General features: G+C 32.6%; 1 pseudogene; it reads right to left on the bottom strand.

Annotated features, from left to right (window-relative positions):
- The window catches only part of LOC149580727 (uncharacterized), a 60,438-nt pseudogene extending 42,994 nt beyond the window's left edge, over positions 1 to 17,444 (bottom strand).
- Between the last annotated feature and the right edge of the window lie 3,525 nt (positions 17,445 to 20,969).

Below are 20,969 nucleotides of genomic sequence, written 5' to 3'. Positions count from 1 at the left end.
AAACTATATTTGATCCTACTAGTTGGAACAATTGATTGTTCATTTTATCATACCTAATCTAATGATAGTTCTATAAGAATTTTTAACCAACCCAACCAATCAACAATTAGACCAATTTAAATGGGTTATGGCTCATGTATGTGTTATTCCTATTTATCATATGGTTGCAATGTTGGAGGCAACATTTTTTCCAAAGTGGTAACAAGTTTTGTATCATTGGCTTTGTTCAAGTCCCAATTTTAATGAAGTAAAAAAGTATTTTTTAGAGTGGAAAAGACTATTTAATCTTGAGATTCTTTCTAATGAGAGGATAAAGTTGGCTAGATGTAGCCCTTGAAATGATAAATCAAGTTGCAAAGGGTATGAATGTGGAACTACTTAGGGCTAGAGAGAATGTAAGCCATCTCAAGGTGATAGAGCAATGCCAATTTGAGGCACTTCAGCAATAACAAGTAGTAGAAGCATATGCTAAACAACAAGCCACAAATTTCATGGGTAGTGGGATTCACCTGAACAATTCCATGGGAAAACCTCAATTGAGTTTGAAGGTAGTGATTGAAATATATGCACAAGAACATGACATCCATTTTTTCCCTAAATTGAGATGCACACATGATGGTCTTCAGGTTTATGGCTTTGGAATTCTCAGTATATTTCTAGATTCTATGAAACAACAAGTTCTTGCATAATTCGGAAATAGATGGGTGATTTTATTATTGGAGCAATTAGTTGAGATGAATTGTAATCAAAATGGAATAAATATTTGATAAACCAAACATATAATGAAGAGGAAGCTTGAAAATAGGAATGTTGAAATGAAAGCTATCGAGGATCAACCACCTATGCCAAAGTTACAAAACAATGTGAACTTGATTTTATATATATATATATATATATATACAACATAAATCATTCCCCTTTTCTTTTTTACTATGGAGAGTTGCACATGAAAGAGGGTGGAGAGCTCTGCTTGTAACCACTGCATTTCATTTCCATGCCCTTATGATTTCTACATTTCATTTTCGTTCCCTTGGTAGAGATCAATGGAGATCTAAGATTTTGTTGCCATGCCCTTGTGATCACTTCATTTCATTATTTCCCCCTTGTAGTCTTTGCATTTCATTATTAGGGCCTTGTGATCTCCATGCACTTGCTCTATGATTTATTTATTTTTTCGTACCATTGTGATCTTTGTGCCCTTAGTCTTCAATTTTCTTCAAGGGGAGAAGAGATATCTATGTAAATGTTCTTTTCTTTCCCTTCTAATTATGTATCTCTTTATATTTTCCCCAGTAGGTGATTAGAGAAGCTTCTCTTTATGTATATTTATGTGTATATACATACATACACACATATGTATGTTTCTTTGTATGTATATATACACATATATACATATAAATATGTATATATGTACATACATACATATATATACATATATACATACATACATACATATACATACATATATACATATATACATACATATATATATACATACATACAATTGCAAATATAATTTTATCACCCTTGAAGACTATATTTGATCTTTACTCAATCACTAAGAGATAATATAATATGTAAGTATAGATTTTTGCATATTTAGTTTGGTATGAATAGTTTCGATTGAATTCATTTGAGGAGAATGAGTCTATTCATGATGATAATGGCTCCATGTATTGGGTCTTTAGAGGAGAGAGACTTAAAAAATATTAGATGTTTCTAGCACAAATATTCCCAATTTTATGTTCACAACTCAAATGCTCTCTCATGGCTTCAGCTAAAACCCTCATTACTACATCCAAAATTAAGGAATATAATATGATTATGCCACCAATGGAGAATTAAAATGATTTTTTTTTTGGATCCACTCATCACCATGTCAATAAATTCAATAAATTCTACTACGATGCATATTAACTTACATTTATTATTAAGCTTAGGCCCTAACAACAATCACAAGGTAAATTGTTGTCAAAGAATGTGCTAAAAACAAGCAAGAGTACATATTTAGAATGAACATAGATATTGGAAACAATGAAGAAACATATAATCCTCTTATACATAATCAAAATTATGTCATAGATGTACTTAAGAAATTGAGCAATTGAGTAATCCAAATCCGACCTTTCAATTACGACACTCTATCCATCATTATCATTTTATAAAATTGTATAGTAGTTCAAGAGATTTATCCAAATATTAAATTACAATCATATAGAATTTCATACCATGAGATATATTCAAACTTATGGGCTATTTGGAATTAATACTAATTTAGTAGTAAGATGACACTATAATGGAGCCATATAGATATACTTCTTACTTGTGTGTCACTCTTGAAGACCAACTAATATCTCCACTATCAAAATTATAATATCCCTACTCACTCAAAATCCCTACTCTCTTAGAAGATAAAAGCTTGAGATAAGACTTGAATAAGATTATTGTGATGTTTTTTTATAGAAAACTTATATGGATTCATATCTAGGGATCATAGGCCAAAAATTTCATGTGTATATACACTTTTTATGAAAAAACCCCTAGTTATAGAAGTTGCTTCTACCATTGGAGCAAGTATTCACCCTTGAGTGAGGATCTGTACACCATCTGTAAAATCCCTTTACTTTTTTGGGACATGATCCATGAAGCACATTCTATGTTAGTAAAATTTAGGTCTTTAGTTATTTGCCCTTTTTTTTATAAGATATAAATAGTGAATGATTAGAATTTCATGCATTTGTTTCTAGATATTACCCCCTATCATTTCCTTCTTTTGGATATTATTGTCATCTTTAATTTCCCAAATCTATCCATACACACCTTCCTTCTACCCCACCATAGGAAGGTACTAGAGCTACATTCAGCCCATGTTCTCTAACGTACATATGGTCAAATATAGACATGAATTACTTGGGATCCTCATAAGGAGACTGTGCGAATACATGCATGGTTACATCCTCAGCTTCTATTGTTGGGCCAATTCATGGAGCCTTTATATCCAACCATTCTTTATAAATTGGGGAATGCACTTCATGCCTGACATGCAAGTGATGCATTTGGATATGCAATTTTTTCACCTTGAAAATTGTATTTGATCCTACTAGCTAGGAAGAACCAATTGTTCATTGTTATTATGGCTAATCATATGACAGTTCTATGAGAATTTGTAATCAACCCATCTAATCAAAAAATAGACCCATTTAACTGGGTTATGGCTAGTTTCTTTCTAAAAATATATTCTATGATATGTTTTTGTAAACTTTCTTGCAAACTCAGCCCATTTTTCCTAGTCTACATTATTTTTGTGTAAGATCTTGAGGTAAGTCACATAGCATGGGTTGTGTGAGTTTTATTGCTTCAATATTTGGATTTTGTAATATGTATGTAGTTGGTCAATTTTTCTATTTTATTAAAATGTAATAAGAACCTTAAAATAGATCTATAAGATATACATGTTTAGAAGGAATTCTAAAGAGATACCTATTTAGAAAGAAAAGGAATGAACATTTACATAGCCATTAAAGAAAATCATAGAGCAAGGGAACAAAGATCACAAGGGCATGACATGGAAAAAAATCATAGTGCAAGGGCACAACAATGAAATGAAGTATATGGCAGGGAGCAAGGTAGAGTAATTGGTCAACTTGTTAGGCCCATGTCCTGAAGATTGCAAGTTTGAATCTTGCCCCCACATTATGATGCATGATGACTATTGCTGAGTCAATAATGGAGTAACTCAACCAAGAGAAGGTCAGGAGGCATGCCAAGGAGGGTAAGGGGAATGATTGATTGAAAAGTCTTAATGGAGGGATGGAAGCCCCTCCCTTACTATTATTGGTGAGGTGAGGCGAGGTGAGGTGAGGTGATTATTATAGGGCCCTAGAATTTTATGGCTACCATACCCATTGTTTCTATAGGCTATAGGTAAGGAAAGGGATTCCCATTAGAATTTTAGGGACCTACCTTGCCTTGCCAAAAAATGATTGGATGGGCCTAGGCCTGAATGGCCTACCTTCTATTCTATTGTCAGTCTATTGCCAATTCCCTACAATTCTATATGGGATGTAGAGAGCTATTCTAAAGGGGTGGGGGGTTTCCTACTATTCTTTGGGTGGCCTAGGATGGGCCTACTATTTCAAATGATCATCTTTCTTTCCCATCAAATGGTTCATCGAAAGGTGAAGGAGCTACTATCTCTCATCAACCAACCCCTTACCCTTATAATAGTAGGGGTCAGGCTTCTGGAACATATGAACCACAAGATCTTCATGGGTATTGGATTGACTCAATTTAGGTTGGGAAACTAGTACAATAATAGGCAAAGGGGAATACTTCATCTATCTCAAGTTGGTTCATCAGCAGGGGTGTAGTTATTGGGTTCTTAATAGCCACCACATTGTTGCTCTGAGTGATTGTCAAAGTGATGAAGTTCAAACATCCCTCAGGGTTCATGTACATTAAGAACTAGCTGGAAGAAGTCCCAACACGAATGTTCCATCCTAAACTCAATAGAGGCCTTGATCCACCTCTCTTCTATATGAGAACAATTGGAGGGCTTGACACATTGCCAAATAACAACTTGTGGTGGAGCACCAACCAACTATTAATGAACATCGCATGCCAATCAAGAATTGTTATCTTTGAGGCTGGGTATCCTAACATTACCTCCCACCAACCCCTTCATTACCCCTAGAAATAGGTGGAATGGGCACCAAGAAGATGTATCAATATCCATATCTATGGGTGGGAGCCACTAAGTATAGATAGATGTGGGTTCAGTCAGTCACCTACCCATAAAAGGAGCAATCTATTATCATTTTGTTCAGAAGTAGCTCTACTATGGTGTAGCCTAGGTAGTTAAATAGCCAACTTAGATATCACAAGGGAACAACAACAAAATCACAGAGTAAGGACAAGATGTCAAAATAAAGAGATCAAAGTAATGAAATTGTAAAGCAAGGGCACATTAATGAAATGCAAAGATCATATTGATGAAATGCACTGATCACAAGGGCATGATAAAATTTAGAGATCTTTGCCCTCATTCAAATACCTTCTTCCTCTTTCACATGTAACTCTCCACAATCAAAACAAATAGGGAATGATTCATGTCATTTTTTTTGTTTATACTCATGCAGGTGTCCCAATTTTGATGCCAATGTTGGTATTCTAATGGCATCATGGAAAATTATTTTTAAAAAAATGAAAATCACCACAAATTACACTACCATCATAAATTATTGTTGCAATTTGACCCCAAAGGTTGTAGTGTGGAGCTACATAGAGCAATGAGAAAGAGAATAAATTTGTTGATTCAATAAGTTCCACCCTAATCTGTTAAGCTTATGTCCCTACAACATGGAAAGATCTCATGTTCTCCCATTCAAGGAGAGAGAACATCCTAAAAATATAAAAGCCATCTGATCTTCCCTTATTCATGAAGCATAGTTTGAAAGGTTGGGCCCATAGGTGACACATGTAAAAAAAAAAAACTTGTGTGAGTTTCTATCAGGTATGCAAAAACATGATGAGTTTTGGATTCAATACCCACCTTACCCACACATGAAAAGGCTTAAGATGGTTATATACCAAGGTTTAGACTTAGGGAAAATGTTTTGGCAATGGATGAAAGTTTAAAAAATTTATATAAACTATTGGAAACCGCAATTGGAGAAATTTTTATATTTTCATTGATGTCAAACCTATTGGTAAGATATGTTGAGAATAGATTGAAACCAATTCAAGAGAGAGATTGTTTGAGAGAGATTGTTGAGAACATACAAGTATAATCAATATGTTTCAATCATTGTTTATCACTGATGTCAAACTTGCTATTTTTTGGTAAGACAAATGTTTATATGATTTAAGTATTGTCACTTATTTAATTGATGAAGAGGATTTGATCAAAAGATGTAACAATAGACCCTAGAGGAAAGGTTGAGTTATGATTATGTAAAGGTGTACAAGAATCAATTAAGATAGTGATAACATGATGCATTTATAATCTACTTAAGGTTACAAAGGTTGGTTACACTAAGAAAGTTACGAAGAACAAGTTACACAAAGTTTGTCTGCCAAGCTTGACCAAGTGGATAGTAGGTGTCGAGAAAAATCAATGCAACTTGAGTAGAAAATCAGTTGGAGCTGAGTAAACATCTATTCTTGTGCATGCCAAGTAGAACATTGGATATCAAGTAAAGTTTAGTTAGTGCTGAGCACCAATAAACTTTAGTTCCTACAGAGTGATTTTACAGAATATTACAAGCAACATAGTATGTGTCAAGCATCAAAAACAAGTTAATGCCAAGTAGTTGCATTATTTAAAAGATCATGAATTTGATGTATTTGAGCTAACAATTTTGTTTTCTTGGATTATGTGAACCAAGTGGAAGATAAGATTGATGAGCTAGAGGTATAGAATTCAAGGTGAACAATTTTTAGGTGAATTCAAAGACGATTCAAGGAGAAGTTTTTAGAAAAGATATGGAATGTGGGATAGATTCATTGTATCCTACCTAATCTATCCTAACCCTAAATTGGATGATGGAGAATGAGCAAAAAAAATATTTTAATTTCCTGTTTATAGGAAGGGTTGGTAATGAAGCAAGGTTTTCATGTGCAAGAACCTAAGGAAGTGAAGGAGACAAGGGTTTTTTCTTCATCAACTAACCTAAAAGAAGAATCTCAAATGGCATGTTAAGCAAGAAGACTTAAGGGTATGAATGCTTGAAGGGTGAACAAGCTATCAGAGTTGCAATGAGTGAATGCCAAGTAGAATGGAGGAGTGAAATAGAGATCTATAATCTACAAATAGAGTTGTAAGTTATTATTAGATCAAGCCTTATTGTCACTCTCTAATAATTGTATTAGTTTAGGGTAAATCCTTTGGATTAAGATTGATTTAATAGTCATTTGTAAATACTTTAACCAGGTGACATTTGAAGTGAATGGTCTAAAGTCCTCTAACAAGTCTCACTCCTAATAGGGTGATTGAAACCTTTTAACAATGTCAATTTATAATGTGTATTGTAACCTCTAATAGGGTTGGCCTTTAATAGGGAATCACTTTAGAAGAGTGAAAAAGCGTAGCATGTTATTGGTGGTTTTTTCCAAACTGGGTTTCCACATAAATCATTGTATAAAGTGTGTTGATGAATCTGTTATGTTTCATGTTTACATTTATGCAAGTTGATTTAATAGTAGCCTACAAGTTTTGAGTGATTGCATAATCTTAAGGATGCATGCATGAGGTCAAATTTTTTATGGGTTCACTAAGCTATGAAATTTTATATTTATACATCTGGACCTTGGATAACTAATTCACCCCCACCTAGTTATTCTAAAGTATTCCAACAATTGTTATCAAAGTCATCTGGTTAAGAGGACTAGTTTGAAGGTACTAGATGCACAAAGATCAAGATGTCAAAAAGAGAAGTATCCAAGCTTAATATAGATCATTTTCCTACATAGAAAATTTTGATGAAGCTACACCTTAGAGGACTTGGAGATCATGCACAATCTACCATTTTGACTGAGCAAGTTGATCTTACTAGTGCCCCAACTGCTAAAGATATGAAAAATAAGAAAGGACATAACCAAGCAATGTTGGAGATTGCCTCTATCCTAAGCTATGCTGAATTTAATGATATCAAAAGTCTTGATAGTGAAAATAAAATATGGGATGCCCTAACCACTATCTATAGAGGAGATGAAAATGTTCTAAGGGCCAAAGTTAAAAGTCTCAAAGGCAATTACATGAGAATTGAAGAAGGTGAAAATATTGCTTAATATGTTGAAAGGATAAAAGAATTTTTTGATGCTATAAGAGGAGCTACTAGTAATATAGATGATGATATTGTACTAAGAAAAGTTTTAAGGACGCTATTCTCTATATATGCTATTAGAGTTTCTGCAATACAAGAACTAAGATGCATACTAGTGAATAAACTATCACTTGAAGGTCTTGTAGGTAGACTTATTGCTTTTGAGCTATCTAAATTTGATAATTATAGACTTGAGAATACTAAATTGGGTTTCAAAGCTAAAGTATCATTGAAGGAACTTGATGAAACGAAAAAGAAGAAAAAGAAGAGGTATGTGTCCAGTGATAGTGATATAAATAAGTAGGATGTAGAACAGCTTCAAGCACTATTGGAAAGAAGATTCCACAAAGGTAAAGGAAAGTCCAAAGGTAAATTACCTATCATTTGTTTCAATTTCAATGAGGTTGGTCATATTTCTCCTAGATGACCAGAGAAGAAGAATTACAGAGGTTGTGACAAATACAAGATCAGAAGAGATAAAGACAACAAGGATAAAAAAGAAAAAGGTAAGAAGTCATGTTATATTATTAAAGAGGAAACAAGAGATGAATCTGATGAACATGATGATGAAGTGGTGTATGTTACAATGAAGGATGAATCTGATGAAGATGAGGAAACTAAACTTATGACTTGTGTGAGCAATAATGATAGATGGATCATTGGCAATGGGTATTCACATCACATGAATGGAGACAAAAGTAAGTTCATTACCCTAAATTGATATGATTGAAATAGTGTAAGATTTGGTAATGATGCACCATGTTTGATAAAGGAAAAAGGTTCTATCAAACTCACAAATAATATTTTATATGATGTTTCTTACTATGTTGAAGGACTTAACTATAATTTGTTGAGTGTGTCACAACTGAATAATTTGGGATGTAAGGTTGAGTTTGAAAACAAGATTGCTAGGATATATGACACAAATGGAAAACTAATTGGAAAAGGTGATCAAACTAGGAGTCATCTATTCTATCTTGATCTAGAGGATGCTACTTGTCTAGTTGTAAATTTTGATGATGTGTGGTTGTGGCACAAAATTTTATGTCATGTTAATTTTGATAACCTAGTCAATATCAGTAACATGAGAAAAGTTAGAGGTTTGCCTAAGTTGAAGAAGCCTGATAATATAATGTGCAAACAATGTTAATTAGGAAAAATGTCAAAGTTAAGTTTTAAGAGTAAATCTTATACCTCTAAAAGGATATTGGAGATTGTTCATACTAACTTGTGTGGTCCAATTGATGTGCAAAGCTACAAAGGAAATAAGTACATTATGTTTTTTGTTGATGACTATTCTAGAATGATGATAGATATGTTTTTAAAATAGAAATCTGATACTTTCCAAATGTTTAAGTGGTACTTAGCAAGAGTTGAAAAGGAAATAGGTAAAATTCTAAAGTGTTTAAGATCTAACAAAGGAGGAGAATTCACATCACATGAGTTTGAGATGTTCTATAATGACAAAGGAATCAAAAGATAGGCATCTGTACCTAGAACCCTTCCACAAAATGGAATTTTTGAAAGAAGGAAAAAATATATAATAGACTATGCTAGAACACTCATGATGGAGAAAAATGTTTCTTTCAAATACTAGAGAGAAGCTATAAGTAAGACTGTCTATACCTTGAACCATGTACAAGTCAAGAAAGGTACTCAGTCAACACATTTTGAACTATGGTATGGATACTCACCCAATGTAAAATACTTTAAGGTAGTTGGAGGCAAGTTTTACATTCTTAAAGACTTCAAGAATGGTAAACTAGATGCAAAAAGTGAAGAAGGTATATTCCTAGGATATTCCACAAGAAGTAAAGCTTATAAGTGTTTAAATACTAACACTAACAAAGTTGTGGAAAGTGCGAATGTAAATTTTGATGAATATGTAGAAGTACATGAGGTTGAACACATTAAAGAACTAGAAGAATAAAAATCATTTGTGTACTTTTATGAAGGTATTCCTACTAAAGAAGATGCTACAACTAAAGGTACAAACAAACAACGAGCTTTAGCGACTACTGAGTCATAGACTATGAATGTCAAGTTGCATTTAGGAACTAGGATACATTTAGATGCTGAGTTATAGAATGAAGTTGAATCATATTTTGATTCTAAGATTAGTGTACATGAAAGAGATGTTGAACTGCCTGACAAAAATGTACATAGTGACTCATAAGCTAAAAGACAAAGTGAGTAAATTAGAGCTGAACCAAGATTGTCCAAATATGTCAAAAGACATCATCTTGCTATACAAATTATTGGAGATAAATATATTAGACTAATGACAAGAAATAGATTGAGAAATGATACATGTTTTTTGAGTATGAAGGAAACCAAATTAGTGAGAGATGCTTTGGAAGATGTGGATTGGAGTAAAGCCATGGAACAAGAGATTGAACAAATTGAGAATTAAAAAAATGGACTCTAGTTCCTAGACCAGAAGATAAAAATGTCATTGGCACCAATTGGGTATTCAAAAACAAGCTAGATGAAAATGGTGAAGTCACAAGAAACAAGGCAAGATTAGTTTGCAAGGGATATGCACAAGAGGAAGGAATTGACTATGGAGAGACATTTTCTTCTATTGCCAAATTAGAAGTAAGAAAATTACTTTCTTATTTTACATACAAAGGTTACAAAGTTTGTCAAATGGATGTTAAATCTACATTTATGAATGGCATATTAGAGGAAGAATTTCACATAGAACAGTCCAAAGGATTTGCTGATGTTAACAATAAGAACATGGTATGTAGATTACACAAAGCTCTATATGGCTTGAAATAAGCACCAAGAGAATGGTATGAGAGATGTCATAATTATCTTGTGAATATTGGATTTGAAAGGACTGATGATAATTTCAATCTATACATGAAGACAAAGAAAGGAAAATGTATTTTGTTATCTAAAATTTTTGTTGATGATATCATATTTGGAGGTCAACATACTTTATGTAAGCATTTTACAAATCAAATGAAGCAAGAATTTGAAAATTCTCTCTTTGGAGAGATCAAATTCTTTCTGAGTTTCCAAGTATATCAATTGAAGTATGGTATATACATCACTTAGTCAAAGTATGTCAAAGAAATACTAAAAACTTTTGGATTGGAGGATTCCAAACTAGTAGGTACACCTATGGTAATAAGACACAATTTTTCAAAGAATGATGATTAAGTTGAGGAAAACCAAACATTTTACATGTCTATGATTAGAAAATTACAATATGTAGTACATAGAAGACCTGACATTGCATTATCTATAGGGATAGTTGAAATATTCTCTTCTAATCCCAGAGAGAATCACTTGATGACTATAAAGAAAATAATGAGATATCTAAAAGGAATATAGGAGTATGATCTATACTATAAGAAGAATAAAAAAATTGAATTAAGAGCCTAAATTGATGCTGATTGGGCTGGAAATATTGATGGCAGAAAGAGCACCAAAGGAGGAGCATTTTTCTTAGGCAAGAGGCTAGTTAAATGGACTAGCAAGAAACAAAACTACACTTCAAAATCTACTACTAAAGTTGAATATGTTGTTGCTACTATAAATTGTACAAACATTGTATGGATCAAACAGTTACTCAAAGGTATGAAGGAAGACATCATAACATCAATGATACTTTATTATGATAATACAAGTGTTATCAATATATCAAAGAATCATGTGATTCATACAAAGACTAAGCACAATGCAATCAAGTATCATTACTTGAGGGAATTAGTTCAAGATAAAGAGGTGAAGATGGAATATGTTAACACTAAAGAGAAAATTGCTAATATCTTCACAAAAGTATTACTTAAGGATGCTCATGAGTATCTAAGAGGTAAACTAGGGGTGATATCCCTATCAAAGGCTATCTAAGTAACAAGAGGAGTGTCCTACATCAAACAAGTTAATGTTCATATGTTACACATTGATGAAGAGGATCTGACTTTAGGAGCTACCTAAATTAATCAAAGAGCTAAAACTACAAATCAGTCTAAGGTGAAAAAGGGAGAAACTAAAGAAGCTTATATCTGCATGTTAAGATAATAAGTCTTTGACATTGTTGTCAAAGAGGGTGAGTTTTACTAATCTCAGGGAGAAATAAATTAAAGGAAAGATAATTACTATATTAGTTAGAGGGAGATTTCTAATTGTTGATCAAGAGAAAATTGACAAAAAAATCCTCACATCGACCTAGTAAGAGGGAGATACAAGAAGTAATTCAGAGCGAGTTATAGGGAGGAAATTTTTAACCTATTCATAAGATGGAAGTTTCTGATAGAGGGAGAGATTTCAATGCAAGGAATCATTTTATTTTTTGTATTTTCTTACTATGTTAACCAAGTTATTTTGGCTAATTATTTTGGTTTTCCATCAATGCCAAAGAGGGAGATTGTTGAGAATAGATTGAAACAAATTCAACATAGAGATTGTTTGAGGGAGATTTTTGAGAACATTCAAGTATGATCAATATGTTTCAATCATTGTTTTGTTACTAAGGTCAAACCTGTTATTTTTTCTGGTAAGACAAATACTTACATGTTGTCAAACCTACTAGAAAAATATTAGTAACAATTTAGAGTACCATATCACTTGATTGATGAAGAGGATTTGAAAAGAAGAGATCTTGTTATTGAAATACAATAGAAACTTGATAAGTTAGTCCTTGACAAGAGAATTCATTGTTCAATTAATACATGTAGTAAAGAAGATAGTTGGATGAAGCTAAGAGTAAAAAATAGTCATTTGGATAAGCTTGACCAAATATTAGTGTTTCTTGGTCAATGAAGGAGTTGAAGAAGAAGATTAAGGAACTTAGTAGAAGTTGAGTGAAACAATTCAAGCTAAGTGTTAGTTATTTCCAAGAAAATGTATGAAGAAGTGTAGTTGTGATTGAATGTAGTAATGATTGATCAAGCATTTTTATGGTGAGTGAGAGAGTATAGTGATTTCTGAGCTTTAGAATAATGACCAAGATGAAGAACACAGTGATAGTTAAGTGACAATAAAAGTTACAATTTGAGAAAGATGTGATTTTGAGGCTCACAAAGTTGGAATTTTGAATTATTCAAGGCATGTGGAATATAAGGATTTATGAGTTGGCACATTTAATGGATAAGGAGATTTTTTTATATGATCAAAGGTGAGGATTTGATTAGAAGTTTCTAGAGGAAGATGGAAGAAAAAAGGATGGAAGGATTCGATGAATCTAACCTAGCCCTAAGATCAATGGTGAATTTTAAGAGATAAAAGATCAAAATTACCTTTTAAGAAGGAATAAGGAATGAATTTCAAGGTTGGTTCATGGTTGATTGGTGATCTTAACGAGAATTTTTGAAGAGGAGAACAAAAAAGGAGAAGTGTGAAGAGTTTGTGAAATGTGAATGCTTGAGGAGGTGGAAAGCATATTAGAGATGGATATGTTAATGAAGGCAAACCAATAACCCAAAAAATAAGAAAATGGAGATCTAAATTTACAAAGTGAGTTTTACTTTATAGATAAAAACAACTATTACATTCTAACCATTGTATCACTCTAAAATCCTTTAATCAAGGTTGGCCTCACAATAATTTTGTAAATCCTTTAATCAAGGTAGCATTATAATGGAATGTTTTAAAGTCCTCTAACAAGTACACTCCTAATAGGGTGATTAAATCCTTTAAGAGGGTTGGCTATTAACTAAGCTCACTTTGAAAGAGTGAAAATTTGGTAGCATTGCTTCATGGTTTTTCTCAAATTGAGCTTCCACATTATATCTTGGTGTTAAAAGTGTTATTTTCATGTGTTGATGTTAACATTTTGCATGCTATATTTTACAATAGTTTATTTAATGATAGTCAACAAATATAGAGACAAAGAGTTAAGAAATTTCATGAAATGTTAAATTACTAATGATATTCTATAGAGACCAAGTGGGTATCTGAGTTTTTTAAAGTTGTTTGAAGTGTTTAAAACTTGAAGTGGTACATCTCAACTTGAGGATAATTGATTCAACCTCCCCCTTAGTTATTCTAAATAATACTAACAATTGATGTGAGAGCTTTTCTATTTGTTAGGAAAATTTTCAGAGACTCAAGTCAAAGATAAAGATGTACAAGAGAAAGATACCTTAGCTAAAAAAGGAGAGCTACGTAACATGATAAAGGCTAGTGAGATTGTATTGTCTGGAATTGGAGATTCCACATCTTACTACTTGGAAAATGACTTCATTAAGGTGCCTAGACCTATGAAACTTGAAAAAATCAAAGACAAGCATGAGCATAACTAAATGATTATTAAAATTTTAGAAGCCCTTAGATTACCATAATTTGATGATGTGAAGGAATGTACTACTACCAAGAAAATGTGGGACAAGTTGGAAAAATAAATGGTGAAGACAAGAATGTGTGAATAGCAAGGGCATAAATATTGAGAGGAAAGTTTGATAATATGAGAATTTAGGTGTTGGCTTTTGATTTGATAGAGTTTTAACAGCCTTTTAAAAGAAGAGAATACCTAGAAGTTAGCTAAAAACCATATCAAGTATTCTAAGAAATAATTTAAAGGACCAACTGACAAGATCTTGTAATGTCATCTCCATTTTTATCTCTAAAAAATTAAGATGGGTTTACCTAGGAATTCACTTTATCCCTCCAATTCTCATTTCTTAATATGAATTCCAATATAATAGATGATTTTCTATATATTATTCTAATTCTAGGATTATCAAAGGAATGGCAAATAGCTAGTCTATCAAAGCCTAAAACTCCTTGAATCAAGCACAGGCTCACTTTTAGATCTTCAACAATAAAATTTTAAAATATTTGTTCATAGATGGATGCACTCTATTGACATTCCAAGCTATATCAACTTTAGAGATGACTGGTACCTTATCCATTGGGTTGTTCTCTTGCATAAATTTAACATTTATTATTAGACCCATCTTAACACTTTGTAAAAAGAAATCAATATTCAACTTGAAACCTCATTCTTATTAGAATCTTCTTATGATCTCTCAACTCACATTATGAATTTACTTAACCCATTGGATTATCAACAAAACATAAACTAAAATATAATTGAAGAAAGAATCATAACTAGAATTTAATAGACTTTTCTTACAAATCTCATAAAATCAATGGTAACAAAGAAGAGACAAGATTCAGATTGAATAACCATTCTATTAATGTCTTTTTATTATCTTCCTTGAAAATATATGACTCAATGTCAATTTCAAGTAGAGACACTCAACTAGACTCATTACTATTAACCATGTCTTTAATTCTAACTTTGGAAAGTAACTATATAGTATATATGGACTGAATCAAAAAATGAGCAAAACTAGTTCAAAAAAAATGATTCTTGAACCCTTTGTTAGCCTTGGGAACTCACTTATAAATGTGAACTACAAACAAGCTTCATGAAACAAAAGGGATGCATTTAATTCATTGATTTGACAATTCATTTGTTATAACTATAACACGTGACTTACCTTAGTACACCAACAATTCCTAAAATTACAAACAATACTAATGTGACATGCACGATATATAACTAACTTTATACAAAATATTCCCCCCCATGAGAGAGAACCGATTTCATAATTAGTTATTCTAGTAGGTCCTCATGATTTGATCATTATTTGGATCATATTTCTTTATCCACTCAAGATATTCATCATTAGTTGACCATGTGTGCTCAAGGATCTATTTTTTCACTTGTCTATAGGAATTATACTTTACTATAGCATGAGCAACCTCCTTCTCAAAATTCTCATAAAATGTGCCAGAAATTACCAACTTGGAAATACACTCTTGAAAAAGTGTCATATTCATATCACTCCCTATAGTTTTTACCATATCATTTACCTTAGTAATGGTATCTTCTTTCCAATCCATGAATTCTTTGATATTTTATTTGTATCTAGAAGTGGTGGGACCAAGTTGTCCTGGTAGCTTTCTACTGTATCTTTTAGTTCCATCAATCTATTCTCAATGTGATCAGGCAAAAATGAGAAATTCTTTAGTGTTTTGACAATCTTAGCAATTGGCATGACATTTTGGGAAGCATTAGGATGTATCCTTCCACATAATTCTACATTCTTCATTTTTTGCACTCGAATGATCCATTTTTGATAGGTGGGCTTAAACAACATTCTAGCATCTTCCATTTTATTGATTGCCAAATATAATATATTTCATGCATGCTTCATAGAGGTTGAATAACTTTGCATTTATCTTTTCATGCAACATCATCAATATAGTTCTAAAAATGATTTCTTTATCAAAGTAATGTTTTTCTTTACTATTCTCCAACTACATTTTTAAGTCAGCTGCTTCTTTTCTCAGTGCATCATCCCTTTTCCTTCTTTTATCATAGATCTATTGTAAATGACCCTATTAGGAGAATAACATAATGCTCAACTTCTTAGATGGCTCAATAGTACTAAGGATTTTAACTACCTCCAACTTAGATATTCTTCCTTATAACAAGTTTTTTTTTTTTTTGGTAGTTCAATTGTCTCTTTTTCCCTTTGCTCATAAGATGAATATGCATGTTTGTATTTTTCTTGTAAATCATCATATATCTTTTCCTTATTTAAGGAAACATCATGGAGATAAGAAACTTGTTCTTGTATGCTTGTGGTTGAATCAGAGAGCTTAGCATCCTTTAACCTTTTTATAATGATATTCCCTCTAACCCCAAAACCGATCTCATCTCCTTTTTCTAATCCACATGCAGTAAAATTCCATGTTACTAGGGAACCCAAGCCTTTACTATAGTATGTGTTAGTTGACATGTTTTCATCCCCCTTTAAATGTGATCTTTTCAATCTCATATTCCTTGTGATTGAAATAGATGAAATGACATCAACGATCCTAAGATTAGTTTGGACCCCTTCTTGCTTGACTATATGTCTCCCTTTTTCTAGAGTGATTTTCTCAAATATAGTCATCATTTAATTTTTTACTTCTTGTTCAAAATCATCTAGGTCAACATCTAGTTTCTATTTTCTCTTTTCTCAAATTATCTTCAAAGAATCCTCTCTATAATGTTGCCACAATAAGTTCTTGAATGCTACTGATTTTACAAATTCACCATCCTCCACATCTACATCAAAATCCTCTTTCTTTAATTCCCTAGGGACAATCCCTTTTATCTCTTTTGTGGTGATGTCAGAAAAAGGGGCTATAGGGGTTTGAGGATATTTTCCCCTCAGCAATACCTTAGGGGTATAAAGATATTCTTCTTCCTCAGCATCATCATAAAGAAATTTTAATCCACCTAGCTATGCTACTTGTTGAGTATGCTCTTTTATGGTGAGCTATAGGAGATGAGCTAGGGGATTTAGGGCATGGAGATCTCCTTTGAGGATCCTATGAGGTGATAGCTCCCCTTCTTGGGACTTTAACTATGTTTAGATCAACATACCTTTCTCCCAATCTTCTTCTCTTATATATCCTCAAACCAGTTTGAGCTTTAGAATCTTCACTTGTCTCAGTAGCAGGGGCTACCGTTTCCTGTCTGGCCCTCTTTTGTCCCCTTTTCTCCTTTTGAACTATATCAGTTGAATATAATAATGCATTAAGGCTTTCTTCATTATCCACAACTATGAGCTTTGTATTTTTTCTCTTCCCAAATTTCTCATTCATTGTGCTCTATATTTCTATAAAAATATTCAAAATTATCCTCAATATTTTCTCCAAAATTTTGCAATTTGAGACAGGTTTATAACTAGGATCATCATCATGAATCTCATTTAACATATTATGATAAACATGCCATCCAACCTTTTTTCCTTTTTTGAGACTCCAAATCTTCATCATTTCTGATTATATCTTCTAGAAAATCAAATTCATGGACACCCCTAGTGTTCATGTCTATCTTTTTCCTTAATCAAGCATAAAAACCCTCAATATCTTTTAACCTCTTTGAATTAACATCCATATTTTATGGCCTTAAAAAATGAACCAATTGATTCCTACCTTCTTTGATTATTGCATAGTGATGGAATAAGGTGAGGTTAGGGAAGAAAGTTCCTTTTCTTGCTTTAGCTGGTGGGAAATCTGTATCTTGCAACATTGCAATTTTCTTCATGATCTCTAAAAATCTCATCCTCAAAGGAACATATATGGGCATTACATTTGGTCTCCCTAGAAAACCATATGTTTTGAAAATTATTGTGTTCTTGTAGAAGGAGATATCCCCCATTAATGAAACATATTTGGCTTGATACTGCAATCAATTGGTCTAAAAAATTCCCTTAAGTCTTGAGGGAAATTTCTCACATTTTGTAAAATTATCTTTCTCAATGCTGATCCAAACTCATTTTTAAAAAGAATAACATTAGATCCCTCCCAATCAAAAGATAAAGTGGTAGTCCACAACTGAACTAGTAGTTGTTCAACATCTCTTTCAAATTCTAAGTCCATATATTGTGCAAAACAATCTCTATACTAGAAAAGAATTAAATGTATCAATAGTGAAAACGATCTAAAATTTGAGGATTTCCCTATCTTCAAAACTACCAATCCCCCATTGATATTGTTCTCTAAATAAACCAAGGAAATTAAAAATCACTTCTTCTCAATCATTTTGTAGTCCAAAACATATCCACATTGTGGCCTTACTATTTTTTTTGTTATTTGGCAATCCTATAATTTGATACAAGGATATGTGTGCATTCACAAAAGCATCATTATAATGCTCACAATTTCCCAAACTATATGAGATAGCCAAATGTGACAATTTTAAACCATCCACTTGTTTAAGAAAAAAATCAATTTCTATTGTCTATCAGCCCTTGCATGGTCAAAATCTTCATCAAGCATTTTGAGATCTATTAGTTACTTCATCAACTAAATGCAAATTGAAGGCTTGCCTGATTGAATCTACATCAATTTTAAGGAGAACATTCCCATCTATATCTCTGATCTCATGTGTGATGGGGTCATATTTCTCTACCAACTCAAGGAGAAATTTGATGTCTAAACATATAGTGGGGACTACAAATTTACCTAAATCATGTTCCCATATATTTTTAAGTGGACTTCTCACATTTTCTCGATTGTGCCTATTGGAAATTTGTTTAGCGCTCCCCTCTAGATTTGTGATAAGGTTTTAACTTCCTCCTATGTACAATACATTTATTCATTCTATCTAGCATGGATAGATTGGTCTTTTGGTGTGATCACAATTCCACTCTAACAAGTGGTATTAGAGGCTAGTCATAGGTTTGAATCCTTAGACCCTCAGGTAACCTCGAGGGGGAGATTGTTGGAAGTTTTTTCAGTGCTCACCTTAGGAGTTGTAACAAGGGATTAAATGCCTCCATTGTACTTTGAGTTAAGTGGTTGTATCGAGAATTGATAGATCAATCTTTTGGTATGACGAAAACCCCACTCTAACACTAGTACCACCATCTAATAAATGGTAAACCCTTGGTTGGCATGTGAGTGTTAGCAATGGCTCAAAACTTATCTTTCAAACAAAGGAAGGTTTCATTTCCTAGGGTTTCCCAAAATATAGTTGTCTCTTTACCCTTCTTAGAATAAGGAAACTATTCTAGAAAATCATCTTGAATTCTCCTATCTTCATAATTAAATTTACTAGAGTACTTTCTAGGAGGCATCTTCCTTATATTTTTTCAGTCACAAATCCTAGGGTTCTTCTTCATTCTAGTTTTCAGTTGAACTAGGGTTTTGAATATATCACAAATTATTATCTATGATTTACTAATTCTTTTACAAAGGAAGGAAGCAAAAAAGTTTATTTTAATTACTTGTTATTTCCCTACACATATCTTCTTCAAATCCTTCACCAAATGGTAGTTGTAGCAAACTCAAACACTTTGCATTTTGAATTCTTTATGTTTGATGGTAGAATCCAAAGGATTTATCTAATTATGAGGTATGAAATTCTTTATTGCATCATTTATATCACCAATTTGTGTGATACAATGTCTACAATTTTGAATTAGAAAGCTTTTTCATTATGTTACTCTAATTTTGAATTTTGACTATATATGTGATCTTGCTAGAAGATTAGATGGTCTTAATCTTTCTTTGACATTTATTGACATTCCAATGTTCTCTCCAGGCTAGGTTCCTAGCCAATAGGAACAAATATAGAAACCACTCTAGTAGTTGTTGAAATTTCTATAAATACGAGAATCACAGACACATGTCACAATCTCACTTAATCACCATACAAATACCTCTTCTATGTGAGAGAATGAGGGCTATTGATCTTTTATTTTTTTGACAAGAAGATGGATGACTAAGATTTTTTCCAAATTAGATTTGGGCTGTTGAAATTCCCTCGTACATAAGTCATCCCTTAAAACCTTTCAACGTCAAGCAAGAACATATGGCACCATCATGCTTTATCTCAAAGAAAACACCACATGTTTGCAAAATAATGTGATCCATTAATTTTTCATGTACCTAGCACATATCTTATCCAACTTATTTATGGGTTCCTCTAACAATTTTCAATCATGGCTCAATTAGCACTTAGGTCTTGGTGACTGATAAGATTCCACTATTAGGATCACCCTTCAAGGAGTGTCACACATCAACATCTTGCATAGACTCAAAATTCATGTGTCAATCAAGCGATACAACATGGGTCATTGATCCTATTTCAAAAGCTAACTCAACCAATAACTTAGATGCATTACAAGATTAAATTAGGACCATTGATTTTTTCTTGTGCTTAATTCATTACTTAAACAACATGAAAATCTTCATTAGAGATAAGACACATGGCCTCATCTCATTTATTTGTTATAAGATCAAGATCCTTTGTTAGAGAATGTGAGGTATTTGATAACCCTTAGTATTTTCCCTATACTCAACACACATATCAAGGGATTTGTCAGCAACTATGTGGACCAATCATGCTTTAGGTCCCTACTGACAAAACTAGATCCCACTATATATTGGACCCCATCAGAGTCCACATGTCAATATCACGTGTAGTCACCAATTCTTCTATCGGATTAGCCAAAAAAAGTGTGCCATAAATATTCTTTATTACTTTTAGAGAAGACATGGGTCCCTTTAAGACACATGTCATAATTGTGCTAGTTCACTATGAGCCAGAATCTTTTTGAGAATGAATGTGGATCATATATTTTTCCCCTTTATTTTCTACATTGATCCCCCCTGTCTCCA

Source organism: Cupressus sempervirens, chromosome 1 (genome assembly GCF_028749045.1).
Source record: "Cupressus sempervirens isolate cs-2001-9-10 chromosome 1, ASM2874904v1, whole genome shotgun sequence".
NCBI lineage: Eukaryota > Viridiplantae > Streptophyta > Pinopsida > Cupressales > Cupressaceae > Cupressus > Cupressus sempervirens.
This window is presented reverse-complemented; position numbering and strand designations above follow the sequence as displayed.